At 42.6% G+C, this 18,252-nt stretch overlaps 1 protein-coding gene across 1 annotated transcript in view; it reads right to left on the bottom strand.

Annotated features, from left to right (window-relative positions):
- LOC135243331 (VPS10 domain-containing receptor SorCS1) overlaps positions 1–17,779 on the bottom strand; it is a 179,566-nt gene extending 161,787 nt beyond the window's left edge. Inside the window, exons 1-2 of the mRNA XM_064315090.1 lie at positions 17,708–17,779; positions 16,988–17,069 (exon numbers count right to left, since the gene is read on the bottom strand). The gene's annotated coding sequence lies outside the window, so the exon portion shown is untranslated. The remainder of the gene's footprint in view (positions 1–16,987; positions 17,070–17,707) is intronic.
- Between the last annotated feature and the right edge of the window lie 473 nt (positions 17,780–18,252).

Genomic DNA, 18,252 nt, shown 5'->3' with positions numbered 1-18,252 from the left:
CATTCTGCTCTTGCTACCACTGTGCAGTATAAATAGGATTATGACTGATAGTAATTTTGCATGGTGTTAATAATTTATCTCCGGAGCACTTATGGCAATGACAGATGAGCTGGAGAGGCGGAGGTTGTCCTGAAAAGGTCACGCTTCTAACAAATAAATAATTGCTTGTATTTTATAAGAGCAAATAACAAGCCCGAGTTGGAGAAATTCCATCAATTACTTGAACCACAAAATCAAATTAATAAAAGCTGGCCTCAAACTGTTTTGAAGAAAAAATGCATTTAAACACATGTATACATCCACCAGCAAGTTCCTTTGCAGTGAACCGTACTATTTTCATTATTGTATAATGTACAGGAAGTTAAAAAAAAAAAGTGTTACATACATGACAATGTGTTCCAAAAGGTAATATCCTGCTAAGTTCTTGTATTTGAAGGGAAAGATTATCTACTTCAGGAAAAAAAAAAAAAAAAAAAAAATCAGTGTTTCTCCAAATCAGATCCTCGTCTTTATTAATATTCCCTTGATTACGAGCCGCAGTAGGCCGTTCCTCAACAGTCTGAGAGGGGATGATGTCAGCTCAGTCCTCTGCGTTTCACGGGGACCCGGGTGCAGCACAGACCTGCCCGCACATCCCTGTCTCCAACAGCGCGTGTGGGGAAAACGTGTGCGGGAGATGAACAGCAGTTAGCATTTAGAAGAATTAAGAACTGTCAACCTTGCTCTATTGGGCAAGCAAAGTCCTTAAATCGCTCTGCTCTGGCAATCAGTCTTTGTCTGGGGCTTCACGGAGAGAAAGATAGATGCATTCAATAAATGCGGTCTTGAAAAATCCACAGGAAATGATTAAGAGTGATGAATGGGGACAGGAATTTTTTGCCAGGCTGAGTTTCATTTGACATCCATTATATAATTCATATCAGCAGCAATTTCTAAAAGAAGGCAAAGAAGTTTCCTTTAAAAAAAAAATAATAATAATAATAAAAAAAACATTCCACGGCATGACTATTTACCTCAAATTGTCAAATTTAAAATAAACTCTCCTCGATCAGTCATTCTTTCAAGTAGACTCGAGTCCACATGGCCTCCCGTTCGTTTTCTCCCCCCCAAAGTGCACCAGAGATGGGGGAAATCACTGCCACACGTTTGTTAAAAGTGTAATGGCGGGCGGAAGAAGGGAACCGTCAATAATAGCGGGAATGGAGTGAAGATCGATACGTTTGCAGCGGGAGCGTTGTGCAGCCGACTGCCGTTAGCTAGGGAGTACGGTGGACCGCGAAATACAAAGACCACAGCTGGAATGAGGAGGGATCCAGCTGTGGCTCTCGTACTGAACCTGACAGACAGGTGGGATTTGGGATGTGGGATTTGGGATGTGGGATGATGGGATGATGGGATGTGGGATACAGGATGTGCGATTTGGGATACGGCATGTGGGATATGGATTATGGGATGTGGGATGTGGGATATGAGATGTGGGATATGGGATGTGGGATGTGACTGGCAGCGCAGTGGAAAGCAGCAGGAAGCTCGGCATTCCCAAAGACAAGGACGGAATCTGACGGTCAAATCTTTGAGCAAAAGTGCTGTGGTTTGTGCGTTACGTTCCTGCTATTTCATAGCTGGAAAAAAATAATAAAAGATTTCAATGCAAAGGAGAAGATGACTACACACCAAACCAGTGTGAATATGATTGCTAGGATGTTAGATACAGAATCTGACACTATGGGCAGTTCCAGCATCAGCCAATAGATAGTTGGTTAGCTGCCATGATTGTGCGGACAAGGTGAAATGAGGTTGAAAACATCTCAGCTTGCCGTCTAGCTTCTTGGCGGTACGCCCTACCCGCTGCAGGCCGGTGCTAGCGGAACTTTAGCCCGCTGAGAAGCTGGCATGGCTTCGTTATCAGTCACCCAGGTTCGATTACAGCTTCAGCAAGGTAGCTACAGTGAAGTCTGTATTAGGACGGTGGCACAATTTTTGTTGTTTTGGCTCGGCACAACCAGCATATTGGATTTGAAATGAAACAATGAATATGAGGTTAAAGCACAGAGGTCCTCCACAGTCGGCCAGGCTGTTCGCTGCAGCTGAGCTCACTGGTGCATTTCTTAACGATGAACCAAACGGTTCATTTTGACACACCCAATGTTCTGGCCCGGTCTCTCATCAATGTATTCAGATTTCTCAGCCTCAGGACGGCCTGTTTCCCTGGCACTGACACTTCTGCGGTCCTCATGCTGAGAGACAACAGCTCCAAATGCAAATGAAATGCAAATCCCACGCCTAGGGGCAACTCTAGACCTTTTGATCCCTTTTTTCCTTTTTTTTTGTACGTGAACTGATGATCCAAGGGCACACAACTGGCCAAGAAACAGCTGAGCCACCAATTGTTCAAGCACTTTAGGTCCCCTAAAATGGGAGGGGGGGGGGGGGATGATTATGTTTAAAAATGGCTCTAATTCCTACATGGTTGTGTATCTGTGCCGCCACACCAAAACCAGCTCAGGACATGTTTGCAGACACATTAGGAATACACTAACACACACATGCCAAGTCTGCCACTTTTGCCACACGAATACTGACTGTGAATCTATGGACAAGCAGTTAAAATAATAGACGAAAAAGTGCAAGTCACCTTGTGGTTTTGAAAAGGAGAAATGGGATAGTGCATATTTTAATACATTATCAGATTCAAAAAAAAGGTTGGTTGCGAAAATATATTTTAATAAAGAGGCCGACCCTACAAGGCAGATTGAATTCATTTTGAAGCTGACAGGGAAACTGAAAAAAACAAGGATTCTAGTTTTATGAGTTTTGGGATTTCATCTCAATTACACGTAAAGGTTTTTGTGACTGGTCAAGCGATTTGGACTGTATTTGTAGGAATGTAGTTGGCTGACTACGTCTTGCTACAAGGGCTACAACTATCATTGAAAATGGGAGCAATGTGTCATAATCCCCAAAGGGAGACAGCAGCCAGTCAGGCAGATGAGAAGTTGTGCCAGCCAGCTAAGAGAGACATGCTTTGCTAGCCATTATATCTAGCTGGGATAATTTTGTATCTTAATGCTGTGTGTGTGTTTTTTCTTTCTTTCTAATCCGTGTGTTTGTTAATTTTCTAAAGGAAAACAATACTCTGGAAATGCTAAGCTAGTCACTAAATAAGAAATGAGTTCCAATTATCTCTTCAAATGTATCTTTTGCAGTCCTACTGTTTGTAAACATCACAAAAATACTATTAGAAGTAACACCTTTACTCAACCGTTTAATCTGTTAAATTTTGCACGCAGTAGTGAATGTCAGATCTCATCAATAAAAGCAATGAGGGCAACATAAAAATGAGCAAATACGCATTTCGCTGAAATAAATATATTTGGGCGATGCGTGCGCGCTTGATTAGACGATGTTTCAGAAAGGAGCCGAAGACACGAGCCTCGCCCCGGACGCGAAGGAGGGCGAGGCTTTCTAAGGGACATGTTAATTCTGCTGACCGACAGCCAGGCTTGATTGATTCCGAGTCTATTCTTAGCTGGCATTTAGCTTAAATGATTTTCAGCTCAAACCGCCTTTCTGAGAGCCACAGTGGGGGGGGGGGACCGCCCCCGTCCCTCCCCCTCCCTCACAGCCAGACTCTGGACAGAACCCCGCTGCTCTTACCCCCACCGTGGTCAGCACTGAGGGCTCTTCGCAGGTTCGATTCCCCGGCAGGACACTGCCGTTGCACCCTTAAGCAAGGTGCTTAACCTGCATTGCTTCAGTACACGTCCAGCTGTGTAAATGGATGCAGTGTAAATGCCATGTATAAGTTAGTTCAGTCTGGATAAGAGCGTCTGCCTGTAATGTAAATGTAATGTAATGTGACCCTGTCATGTGACTGTCATGTGCTGTATCATGTGACCCAGGGCGGCAGTGTAATATGTAATATTCCTTCATTCGGTTCCGACAGCGGGGCGATGAGCACTAGCCGTCTCTGGCGGTTCCATACGGAAGGAACCGTTCTGTAACACAGGACCACAGACGCAGTGCCGATCCCATTCGTAAAGTCCTGGCATTATGCAAACGCAAATGGGATTTGGGCGCATGGTGAAAATGTGACCTCTGACCTTTGACCCAGGGAATGAGCCGTTCCCGCGGAATAGCGGGACGTGGTAGAGGGATATACGCCGGCTCACGTTAACGGTCCTGGTGCCATTATACGGGGCTGCTGAGAGACGTTTCCCTCATTTTTGCATGAGATGGCTGGGCCTCTTTCAAGGGGCTGGTAATCGCAGGGGCAGGTCTTCAATTCCAAAAATGAATTATCAGTTCTGTAAAAGCACAAGCCGCCAATAGCGGGCTTCGTCGCGAACACTATTAAATCCACACTGGGGGGGGGGGGGGGAGATGAATGGTGAAAAACAACTGGAAATAGATATGGGGATTTCAGAGTAACTCTGTCTCTGTCTATACATATGTGTGTGTGTGTGTGTGTGTGTGTGTGTGAGTGAGAAAGAGAGAGAGAGAGAGAGAGAGATATTACGGCACACTATGACAAGACAATTTAAAAAGTGGTAAATAAATCTGTAAACAACCCAGGGTAGTTTTCATAAGCTGTATGTATCATGGGCAGGGCCTGCAGTTTGTTTATTTTATTGCATTGTAATAATTCAGTCCTCCACCAGCTAGAGGTCGCAATAGCCTCATTGTCAAGTCCATTCTCAACCAATTATCCCACTTGCACCGCCTCAATAATCTAAACTGATAAAGTAATTGCCACCAATTAAGGAAAGCTGAAGTCTGAAAGCGACGTGCGTATTTTTAAATGTAATACAGGACAGGGCATATTAGGTTTTGTTAGAAGGAGTGGGACATTAATGGACTGCATTTATATAGCGCTTTTATCCAAAGCGCTTTACAATTGATGCCTCTCATTCGCCAGAGCAGTTAGGGGTTAGGGGTTAGGTGTCTTGCTCAAGGACACTTCGACATGCCCAGGGCGGGGTTTGAACCGGCAACCCTCCGACTGCCAGACAATCGGTCTTACCTCCTGAGCTATATCGCCCCCATTAAATTGAGAGCCGTTATAAAGACTTTAACTTGCAAAAAAAAAGAAATTAATCTGGCGACCTGAGTTAGCTGTGTAATCAACTGTTTTAGCTGATCAATTGCTGTGCTACTCAAGTTCTGAGTAACAATGAAAGCCAGTAGACCCTGCGGCTCCATGACCAGGTCACCACTGGCTCAAAGACACGCTTTCCGTAGCAATCAAACTTCCAGTAATATTCACTTTCCCTCCTAACTCTCCCCATATGAGATCAACTCATTATATATATATATATATATAAAAATGTCTCAATTAGAAACTGAATTGTACAATTAGGCTCTTGACTGTGCCCTTGGAGTGCCCATGGACACCCCTCGAGGATAACCATTGAAGTACAAGTTTAAATTCCTGCAGGTCACATGGAGAAGACATACTGCAGGCCCTATTCATAAGTAATACAGGCAGTGCAAAAATACAGCTAAGGCAAGACGTTCATCAAGTTAGTGCCAAGCACAATACATTAGAAATATGTACAAATTCATTATTTTCTTTAAATATTTTGTTGTATTAATCAGAAATATTTGATTTAACGCAGATAAAGTATGAAAGGAATCAATTTTATGATACCCCTATATCATTACGAATGTCCAAATATGCTGAAAATACCATCCTTGTAGATTACAAAGCAGATATTCATTGCAAAGCATGGCTATATATACACAGCACTTTAATGAAATATTTCATATCATACATGCGTTCAAGGTGTCCGTGGCACTTTAATAATTGTAATAACAGTAATACTTCTTATAACGCCGCGTCGGTTGGGTAATTTATGTAATTCTGTCACAGCCGTGCACTTTCATGCAGGTAGGTCGTTCTGAAAAGCTGATTTATGTCCGCTCCCAGCCAAACGTCTTATCTGCCCAGTTTTATTCCTCCATTAGGGGCTGCTGGGAAATTATTGATGGGCTTTGTTAGATACGTCATTTATATCAGCGGATTTGACACAAGTCCTCTAGATCAAATCTTCGGCGTCCAAACACGTAGTCTTCCTCCTCTTTCCAGTACAGAGAGGACCTGCGGTAGAACAAAACCTTTCCCACTTTTTTACGCTCTTATTTTGTATTTTTTCCCCCTTTAAGACTCTCCTTAAGTTGATGTAACTGGCGAAAGTGCTGAAATAAACGATCCTAGCGCCCGGAGAAGGGAAACTGGCCAGCGTTCAGCTTCCTGACCGCCGCGCGGGATGATTAGAGGTTATTACCGTGGCGACACAGATTGTATTTTCCAGGGGCGCTGTGCACGCTTGGCTGGGATTTTTCTTTTTTACGAAGATGTGTGAGCGTCTTATTTTACTCCCTGTGATCTGTCCGGCTTTAGAGCGGCCAGAGGGACGTTTAATGGACGCATTTAAACCAGCCCGGCCTCAACAGAAACACCGCCTCTCTGCAGCGCTCTGAATCTTGCATGAACACACATCTCGTTACAGAAAGGCATTTCTGATACTGATAAAGGTGTCAAAGGCCTTGTCCTTAACTTGAGGATAAATTTGACCAGACTTTACATTTTAATTAAATTTGTAAATGGTAAATGGACTGCATTTATATAGCGCTTTTATCCAAAGCGCTTTACAATTGATGCCTCTCACTCACCAGAGCAGTTAGGGGTTAGGTGTCTTGCTCAGGGACACTTCAACACGCCCAGGGTGGGGATCGAACCGGCAACCCTCCGACTGCCAGACAACCGTTCTTACGTCCTGAGCTTTGTCAAAACAAAGTTTTGGAGGGGCTTAGCAATTGTTTGTAAAGGAAGAAAGAAAACATTTGTATTTAATTGTGAGATAAACTTACGGATGAAGTTTGAAAACAGGCCCAAGTCTCGCTTCCACAGAACAGTTGTCCCTCTTCGTTAGTGATAGTGATGCGAGTATTACAGATGACGAGTACAATCTTGAGGGAATTCAAGTGCCGAAGTTATGGGAAATAAAAGTAATTTTAACAAGGACGTTTTTGGGCTGATTTCTGGGACACAATCTGTGAGAGATATGACAAAACACTCAAGTCTGTTGAAGGAGGAGAAATTGAACCATCTGTGGTTGTTAAAAGACTTCATTCTTTTTTTTTTTTTTTTTTTTAAAGTACTTCTCCAGAACGTTTTTAAATGATTGCGATGGGTATAAAATGCATTTAGCATTCAAGTCAACGTCACATTCAGATAAGATTTTTGCTTATCTTATTTTGTTTTGTATTGGCTTCGCTGGATACAAATACGTATAATGCAAGCTCATGCAGAAGCACACTTGACATGTTAATACAGGGAGCCAACTGAATCATTTATTTAAACAGACGCCTGTCCTGCAAAGAAGCTTCACGGTGATGCAATAATTTTATTTTTTATTTTTTTTTAAATGTCCAGCGAAGAGATGCCAGCGCCAATTTACAGAACTTATTAGACTTTCTCGCCAAGTTTCACAATATGTCAGAAAATCGCATTTGGAACAATGCAGCCTCTCTATCGATTGCCCGCCTGTCTCGTTTGGACGAATCTCTCCTGACAGAAAAAGCTCCTGTTTTGCCGAGTTTTGGCAGAGGGGAGGAGAGGAAAAGGCGGAGGAGGAGGAGGAAAGCTGTGAGCGACTTCGTCGTGTTTTCCCCCAATATGACCGTGTCCTTGCGTGTTCACCGCTGTCTGACGCGCACCTGCTCGAGCGAGCGGTCACATGACTGCGCGGGAGCCGCGGAGAAGGAACAGGAAGTCACGGCAGAGCAGGACCAGCTCAGCCGCCCCGCAATCACGTCCACCGAATGTGACATTTTCGCAAAATTGGATTTCTCCGATGCGAGCGCACTTCGCAGGTACAAACCCAACGAGGGGGCCATTTTTCCAGCGATGAGCCGTGATTATATGTTCTTCCGCATTTTTGTAAAATGAGCCTTATTACGCAGACCGTATTTCTATTAACCTATAAATCCACAGTAACCATGTGATAAATTAACATAAAATTTGGCATGGTTACCCGTGTGCGACTGTCTAACATGTTGGTCTTCTTGCTTTCAGATTCACACAGCAATTCAGAGGAATGGATAGAGCCATCAAATAGCACTACAGCAGTGTCTACGGAGTCTTGCTGTACAGACACTACCTGACACTGCTGCACTGAGCCATAGTGACTGAATAAGACGGAAAGCCAGAACACCAGAGAACAGGCCTATGAATACTTTTATTACTCATTTCTGTCGTATTAATAGTACTCATCCTAGTATTTATAGGCTAGGGCTTGAATAATGGCTCTTACCATTTCAAACACGCATCTCACCTATTTTGTCTCAAAAGCATTGAAACTTGTTGCTTCACATCACCCCAAATCAGCCTCCAGCTCGAACCAACGATTTCCATCAGATCAAAACCACACTGAGAAGCAGCAACTGCAGATCTCAAGATGCACATAAACTTACAAAGAGACTCCACTTCAAGTCAGCAGCTGCCCATTTCCACAATGTGGAAAGGTATTTTTTGTGTGTCTTTTTTTAGTCAGAATATGTTTTTATGAACAACTAATGATGAAAGTTCACGCCATTCTGTTTTGTGAAAAACAGGCTTACACACAGGATACAGGCAGGTGCAAATTCTTAAAGAACCTAATTTTTTTAACCCAATTCAACCTGTTGTGTGAAGAGCGTACATTTTCTCTTCGTGATATTTTTGTCCATAAATGTCCAAAAATGCAAGATTATGTTGTTGTGTGTCCTATGGCCAGGATTTAAATCTTTTGTCTGACAAACTGAAACCCATCTGGACACATTCACTGGCAATAAATAAATACATAAAAGGTCCTAGCGGGACTCTGCTCAGTGTAGGTATACACAGCCAACTGTCCTTCTGGAACTGAGGAAAAAACTGACCGGATTTTCATTCAAATTTTTTGGTTGACAAACGGTCAACATAAAAACACTATCCTATACCTTTTCAGACAAAATTACAGCGAGCAGGTGTCATCGGGGCACTTAAAGTCCTGCTCCAGCCATCACCAAAGCCACTTCTGCCAAACCTTTTTATCTCAACGCTGACAAGCAGAGTGCCACTTACAATTATCTTGTCAATGAGGAGACCCTAAACAAAAACACTGCCTTTGGGTATGCAGAAAGCTGGCCTTCCACTACACGCAGCAAGCTTTGCAACAAACTACAGAGTAGATGCATCGAGGATGTTCCCTCAAATTATTCATGAACTACACAGACAGTGGCCTGAAAATTGTCTACACCCGTTTTAAAAGAGAGTTGTTCAGGAGAACTGTTGGAAACCGTGTTATCTTGGCCATAGTAAGCAGCATTGACAGCATAACGGTTTATTCTTTACTTTATACATGTTCACAGCACAGATTTATTGTAAATTAAAATATTTAGAGAGAATTCCGGTCGGCATGGCGATGTGGTGAATAATTGTTTCGAGTCACGGCGAGAGAAGGTACCGAGTTTAAAATCCCGAACGAGGGCTTGTGTGCGGGCACCGCGGCGGCGGCCTTGTGGTCGACGCGGCCGCACACCGAGGGGCTGGGTTCGAGCCCAGGTCCCGCCAGATCCCAGTGTGGCCGGGGCGTGGAGGAAACGGAAAATCAGACGGCTGCCTCCAGGGAGGGAGGGAGGGAGGGAGCGAGGGAGGGAGGGACTCAGCGGGGGGAGACGACCATTGACCGCTGAGGTTGCGTAGCGGTCAATTCTGAACAGTACACACAGGGAATTGAATAGCGTTAAGGTTTTGTGAATGGTGCCTGTGCCCTGTCATGGATTGGCGACCTGTCCAGGGTGTACTCCTGCCTCTCGCCCAATGCCTGCTGGGATAGGCTCCAGCAACCCACTCCCTGACCCAACGAAGGGTCTAAGAAAATGGTTGGATGAGTGGATGGATGCTTTGAAGAATAATATTACTGGGTTAACATGAAGGAAAACACACACTTTTAAAATTCCAAACAGTTTCTGTCAAGAAAGTGTTCTACCAGTATCATGTGACAATCAGCAATGCTACATTTTATAAAAGGGATCTCATAGTTTCAAGACATTTCAGAATAAAGCACAGTGCTTTTATTGAAGGGGAAAGAGCACACTTTATTTGGCAAGCACGCACTAAGCTCACAAGTATCACAATGATAATCAGCACAGAAAGATCTCTCCATTCTGGGCTCCCTTTAAGGATTTAGATGAATAAGAAATGAAATTGCTCATTGTTGCTCGGTCCCAGACAGATAAAAGGGATTCTACACACATTCAGCACATATAATTCTGCTCATTTCGAGCACAATGCCACATCTCTCCTGCATATTTTATGACTGGAAAATGGCACAAAAGTATTGTGCCCCAGATTTTCAATTGAACGCGTTATGTAAAGCTACAAAATCTCCACAAACGTTCAAATGCGCACACCGATTTTAATTTGTTTCGTAATTAGGAATATCAAGCGCTCAATCACCAAGCGTGACTCCATTAAGTAATTTCCAATTAAAGCTGAACGCACCAAAAAAGACTCAACCAAAGGCAATGGGATAATCACAATTTCCCACGCAGGAAAGTTCACCCAATCTCCATCTGTCCCTCAGCCACCAGGGAACTTAGCTGAGGTTAAGATAAGCTAGCAGCCTGCACACAGTATGGAGAAGAGTTCATAACGCTGCTGCAACTCACAGATAATGCGCTTTGGAAAACTTGTATCTCACAGCACTTACCCCCCCAAATCCAGGCCCAATATTGCATACAGACACGCATTAACACCTGATTAATTGCAACATTCCATGAAGACACCCAGCAAATCCGTCCTTTTTGCTCAATTGACTCGTTTTTCATGTTAGTTTGTTAGCTGGTGCATGTTACCGTAAGCTAACCTCCTGCGCGCGTCAGCATAAGCTAACCTCCTGCGCGCATCAGCATGAGCTAACCTCCTGCGCGCGTTAGCATGAGCTAACCTCCTGCGCGCGTTAGCATGAGCTAACCTCCTGCGCACGTTAGCATGAGCTAACCTCCTGCGCGCATTAGCATGAGCTAACCTCCTGCGCGCGTTAGCATCTAAGTGCCAGCTCCGTACAGCATCCCCGGGTTTTCGCGGCAGTGTAAACACGCTGAGCGCGTTCCCAAGCGAGCGGGCCGGGTTTATTAAGCCCAGTTTATTGTTTTTCAGCGGCTGCTGCTGTGTCAGAGGGCTTGACAGATGAATCTTTGCTGAAATACGGTCACAAGGTCTTCTTAACGGCTGACTGCTGCAAAATAATACCAGCCCCCCGCCCCGCCCCGCCCCGCCCCCCCAGAATTCAACAGACATTCGGCCTTAATTTAAACAATTAAATACAAGTGTTGCTTTTATTTTTTGCCACAGAGTTTTGAGATTTAAGCAATAATCAGAATAAATTGTGGGGGGGAGGGACTGAAGTGTGCTATAAAAAAAAGCAAATGTTAATAATAAATGTTGGTTGAATTTAGGTGCAGGTCATAAAAAAAGATCACATGGAGCTCATCGGTCAGAGAGCAAGCCCATCGGTCAGAGACCAACCCCACTGCTCAGACCTTGAGAGAATCGCTGTCACAGGGAAAATCTGCAGCTCGTCCTCCCTGGTATGACTGCGAAAAGCATTCACAGAACTGACACATGCTGCTTCACACAGGAGCCAGGAGAGATTTAGAGATTGGGACAGACTAGGGCTGCTTAATCCCCCATGAAGTTTGGTCCAGAATTAAAGGGAGAAGCACTGGCTCAAGTTACAGTATTGGGATCGAAGCTACATTATCATCTTGAGCCACAACCTATTCCTTTGATTCACTGAATACTATGGAGGAGTTTCTTCATTAAATATTTAAAGAAAATTGACAATACACAACTACTTCTGGGATTAAACAAACTGAGCAATAACCATCAGTGAGACAAAGATAAGGAAACTTTAACTAGTGTGATAAATTCTAGATAATAATAAGACCATGACAGACATTTTTGGTAAATTGGGGTCTTTATAATACAGTTTGCTTAATTTTTTTTATTATTATACATTATGTTAGTTTATTCATTTATCTGAATTATTATTATATACCTGGACCAGAAAAACTTTATTAGAACTGGCAGCTTGAAGACTTTAAAACCTGAATTTTAGACTGAGGACTGCAGTATACTGTAATTACTTCGGAAACAAAAATACAGGGTATTTTTAAGCTTGTGGAATCTTCCATGAACGCATTCAATACAGTCTGAGACATCTTTAAGCAGGATTGCTCTGAAGACGTCTAGCTGCTTTTCATTGGTCCTGGGGAATGTATCATGACTAGTCCTGGAAGGTCACAAAAAAAAAAAAAAAAATTGTTTAAAAAAAAAAAAAATTTGAATCTTTTATTTTGCGCATAACCTTGGCATCCCACTGCCGTTACCAAGCCGACGCCCGCAGTGCAGTCATGCTCGGGATCCTAGCGCTGTGGGGGCCCGGGGACTGGGGGACTGCCTGAAGGATCCAAGCGAACGAACCGATGTAAACATTACAAGGGAAGAAACTTAACCTGTCGCACGAGAACAAGGCACCTCCGCACAGAGCCAATATGGAGGTCGAGTGCCGTCGACTGCGAGGAATCCGGTCCGCTGAATTCTGTGGCAGAACTGTGCTGATTAAGTGAAGCAAGGCGTATCTTTATCCAGGGTGACTTTCAGCATGTGGCTCAGGCAGTCTGGATATCTGAATACCCAACAATAAAATATTAATTAAAGAGAGGATTATCAGCCCGACGCTTAATGTTTCTTTAATGCAGAATCAGAGAATGGAGCATGGGCCCTAGGTAGATAAAAGAACCGTGGTCCCAGCTGACTGGTACAACCCAGAGCGTAGATTTAACGTCCAAATCAGCAAAAAATAAATAAATACATTAAAAAAAAATTTTAAAACCAGCAGGGCAGCAATAATATTATATATACATATATATATATATATATATAGATAGTATATGCTTTTAAAGGGTCGAAGTTGCACAGGTTGTATAGGTCTAAGGGTAATACAACAAGCACCTCCACAAAGAGATGGAGAAAGTGGGAGAAAGAGTGGGTTGGAGAAGGAAGGAGACTGGGTGAGGTATATGGTTGGTGGAGCAATTAAGAACAGGAAAAATAGCAATATAACTACAGCCGACTATTACAAATCTCTATATTTATTTATAAAGCTGTCAACACAATTCTCTATGGCAAAGGAGCGTTTTGCTTGGACTCAAGAGATGTTTCAGCGGGACAGAATATTTTTATTCGCCTCAAACTATGGGAGGAGACACGCAATGAGAATAAAGCGTTTATTGGCCATTAAGGACCAATTAAAGATGTCATGAAGGGCCTGGACCCAATAGTTCAGAGCCTGGTAATAAACTGAACTCTACCCCCATTTAATCCCCACATAGGAACAGATGGAAATGTTTAGACTGATAAATTGATATTACAATGCGACCGATTTCGCACACTGTTGCTAATGCTTAATACATACCATAATAACCCTATACAATGTAGGCGGAAGCTACTCACGGATTTACCTTCACAGTCACTTTAAACTGTGTGCCTTTTATTTATACACTCAAAGTATTTACAGGACAATAGATGACAATTTATGGGTTGAAGGTGGCAGAGACTGTACTGGGTGACAAGGGCAATAACTGTAGATATACAACTTACAAAAGGTCACAAATTCAATGAATCATATGGGCACCATAATATTTTATTCTGTTTCTCAGTAAGCAACAATACCTTTGGGGTTAAAAGGGGTGGAGACTGGCCAATTAAAAACACCAATCAATGATAAGTATGTATATGATCTATGGCATATCGTAAAAAAAATATATACTTTCCCCACTTATGTTGAACATCTGATTATCCGGACCAGTAGAAACACTGTAGAGTGCGTCTATAAAAGACTGTTCTTTCGTGGTTGTTATGGTAGTGGGAGAATAAAGAAGATGAATCACGCCATTTAAACGCTCGTGGTGGCAGATCTATAAATACGTTAAGCGATGCTATTTTCCCTTTGCTCATCTGTCATTCTGTAATATAAATGTAAATAGTTGGTCATAATGTTAAGAATGTTTTCGCATTCCATGTTGCAGCAATTTACATATATTTTAAGAAAATCTTTAAAATTAGAATGCATATATTATTATTATTATTATTATTATTATTATTATTATTATTTGCATTTGCATTTGACTTCTCATTTGTTCAAACTGGCCACCCAAAAGTTCACCCAAGTGGTATGTTTCCATTTACCTAGAGTAATATTCATCTAGATTAGCTGAGGTTAGACAAATTTTCTGCTGCAACTCACCCTGATACAACGGACCTCAATGGAACCATATTTTTGTGGCACTCGTAGCTTAATTTCATTTTTGGGCGAACTGCCCTTTTAAGGAAAGTTACTTAATTTCTAAAAAATTTCCCTATTCATATTTTGCATAGCACACAGTAAAGCACATTATTGACTCTTCTGGTCCAGAACTCAACAGCCACACAGACGAGACTTCCCGACGGCTAAAACCTTGGAAGGAAAAGGCTGGAATTGAGCTGACCTGCGCAAAACTCAACAGCAACCAACTGAATTATTTTCAATGACCGACTAATCCTGTCTTCATAAGCAATAAGGGAACTCCCCCAGTCCGTGTGACGGACGCTGGAGAAGGCTCCTTCTGAGCGCGTGCAAACGGACGGCGGACGCTCGGTGCTCGCAGCCAGAGTGATTGACGGCTCCTCTCACGGGCTTAAACCCAGGTCCCAAAACGGCAGTTGAAAAATGCATGCAAAGGTGGGAAAACAGAGGCGATCGGCTTTGTGTTAATAACAGCGGGAGGCAATCAGCTGGCCAGCCGTAAGTCAGCTTATCCCAGTAAACAGGGGGACCGCTATTTCGGTAAATCAACCGTGGAGAATCCCAAGACTCCCGCAGAGAAAAAAAAAAAGAACAGAAATCCGAGGAGCGGGAGGAAGCGAACAGACGACACACACAAAGGCCGTCCTGTCGCAAGACTGAACTGCCACTTCCTCTGACAAAGCCCCTTTCCCGAAATCCAGGTGACTGCCTGTCCCCCCCCGTTTTAAACTCACTGCAGTCTGAGGATAAATTAGAAAAGCCAATCACTTTCAACGCTGTCGCGTCCACTCCGTTTGGTCTACCCGCGTTTGCTTAGAATTCTCCATTTAAGTTGACACCGTACAACACTCAGCGTAAAAAGGACGATGTTTTAAAAAGACACAAGGGCACACCTGAGGACAAATAATGCCAGTCACATGCATTACTCCTACAGCACCCTGTTTCTCAAAGATACAGAGGTTAACAGCCAAAAAAAGCTAAACCCATCCGCCCCAGCGCATAATCCTGGGCAGCTGGCTCCGGGACACAGTCAAGGAGGGAGGAGAGAAAGTGCTGATTGGGCAGATAATTCCGCGGGCCCTGGCACTGCGCGGTAGCGCGCCGACAGCACCGGTCCACGTATATGACCTTCTGACCTCAGCGCTAATACACGAGCAGGCACGGTCACCTGCTGATACAGGTAGAAAACACGAGTATTGACAATGTAATGCACAGCAGCTGCAGTACATTCAGTGAAATCCCAACCATGTCCAAAATGAGAGGGGAGTACACAAAGTGATGCTTTTAGACCTAAACTGGACAACAACAAACAAAAAAAAATGCACATCTTCCAAATCCCTCAGTTCACAACTTTATACTTCCTCCACAGCTTAAAACCGCCTCTGGCCCAATATTCCAAAGTCACATTCCACAGACCCACTTCTGGAAAATATCACTGCTACAACTCATCGGCTTTTATTTATCAGTTTAACGGCTCGGCATAAACCACAAGCATGTGCTTTCTAAAAACCCATTATTTTTTTCCCTGCGCAGATACTGTATATCAGCTTGTTTTTAATCTAAAGTGAAACACGCGCTCTTGATGTATTCAAATGAGCTTCATCCTGGCTGTTGTTCACCATTGTATTCTAATTGTCTCACGCACTGTAAGTCACCGAGGATATGGGTTTCTGCTAAACGACAGTATATCAGACATCTGTGTGTAATAACTCCCTCCAGAGCTTGCTTCGGGGCCACAACCACTCAGAAGAGAGGAAATGAACTCATTGTTACTGCGGCTTTAGTTATTAAAGAGGCAAAAGCGCTAATTGTCAAATTTGTTAACACGTCAGCGTTATTTTACAAGGAGCCTATGAAAAAGCTGCTAGCGCAGCCAAGAGCATTAATGTGATTTGCGTACACACTGCTGACCCACTGCTACTGTCACTGGCAAGAACACTAAACCTAAGAGAAAATTTTTTGAATTATTTATATATTAATTTTTTTATTATTTGAACTTATTTATTTATATTTTTTAGAATGCACTTTTGCCTCCCCTGAGGGATTAAAACATTGTGCAAGCGATATAATGGACTTGTTAAACCAATGCTCTATAATGAAACAGAGGCTGCTACTGTATGCTGGTTACTGAGAGTCAGTCAACCGCTGCTTTGTCCTCAGGCACGACAAACTGACAAATGCAGGATTACACAGGTCTCAAGACAGAGAAAGGGGTTGCGATTATATTAGGCTGTGAGTAAAATAAGCCGCTGTTTTTTAAGCCTCAGGCTTAACTGTCAATGTGCTATTTTTGGGGAAAGGCACACGAAAGAGTTTGGAGAGTGCCGCTTAAGGCTTAGCAGGTCGTTCTCTGTGTTTTTTGTGCAGGTATTCTGAACAGCTTTAGAAACTGTGTTTGGCAGGCCTTGAAAACACTTGTTATTTAGCAATTTTGTGACTTAACCAGCTATACAATTAAAGGAAAGCGCAATCCGAACACATTATTTACCTTCACAGTAGCGCAACAGGTTGGTGAACTCATTTGTAAATGAAATTGATTTAATGAGCGCGTCCACGAGTGAAATGTTTTCTGGAAAAAACAAAGAGGCGTTTGTTTCGTAAAAACTCACCTTCAGCCCTGTACTGTGCGTCTCTCCCGATCTCCTCCCAGTTCTTGGCTGATCGCTGTTCTCTTCTTCTATGAACCGTCAACTTAGCCGCCAAATATTTAACAGAAAAACAATATCATGGGCTATACTCAGACTCCTGCATATAACCAATACAAAGAATTAAACCAGTGTAGATGTTTATTGTCAGAAAGTAAGTTCAAGGTAATTGGCTATTAATGTATTTAATGGCATAGGCGCTGTATAACGTTAGCAATGAAAACACCTCACTGCATGTTATCAAATTCAATTGCATGACTGAGAACAGGTAACAAAACAAATCTCTAGCCAATGTTAATGCCTTAAAAAAACATTAGGCCTACAGCTACATTAATCTAGCTAATTTATCTAATTTACAGAGGTTGGCTATCCGGATATAATTATTTATTTGGCTGTATTTGAACTCGGCATTGGTAGCAATCTTATGTAGAATATTATGCATTAGGGTAGTAAATAATGACAATTGTATGTTGTGATGCTGATTGCCGATAACAAGAGTTTGTTTGCTAGTTTTAGACAACATGATGGCTAGCTAGCACCACCTATCGTCACTGGTAACTTGATTAGATCTAATCGAAATTTAGTCAAGGTGAGTGTGACAAATCATATACTGTACAGTCCCCTAAAGTTATCAATCAGTGTAGTTAGGATTTATAGTTTTTCCGCCATGTACATGTACTTTACCTTTCCTTCTCTTAAGTCTGATTTTAAACGTTTGCGAGTAGCAAACGCTGACGTCATGTTTTCACATTTTTCGGACCAATCATATTACTCGGTTTTTGGAGTCCAACAGAAGGCGGGCTGGTATAAAGATCGATGTAATTGAAAAGACCTTAACCATTTATGGTGCGGATGAAACTTGTCAAACCTTCGTGGAACGGACAGAAATGATTGAGGCTGACATTTTAAAATTTCAATCAATTCAATCAATATCAGATGAGACGGGAATACTACTGCAAGCCTGCACATACTGTATAGTTTAGCAATATACAATAAAGTGTCTGCTCTTATTTGTCTGTCCTCATGTACTCTCTTTTTTTCTTTTTTTTAAAAAAGGTTGTTGAATTTCCATGCATGCATTTTCAGCATTGACAGTGCATATAGATATACAAAGCGATGTTTAGCTTGTCCTATGGGGAAACTGTGATCTGAAATCAAAATGAAATTTCATAAATGTAGTGGCGCCTAAATTTGTCACTTAACTGTAGAACTACCCTCTGTGTTTTCCT

The sequence above is a fragment of the Anguilla rostrata genome, chromosome 2, assembly GCF_018555375.3.
Source record: "Anguilla rostrata isolate EN2019 chromosome 2, ASM1855537v3, whole genome shotgun sequence".
Classification (NCBI taxonomy): domain Eukaryota; kingdom Metazoa; phylum Chordata; class Actinopteri; order Anguilliformes; family Anguillidae; genus Anguilla; species Anguilla rostrata.
The sequence above is the reverse complement of the archived record's forward strand: the minus strand, read 5'-3'. Positions and strand labels throughout refer to the sequence as shown.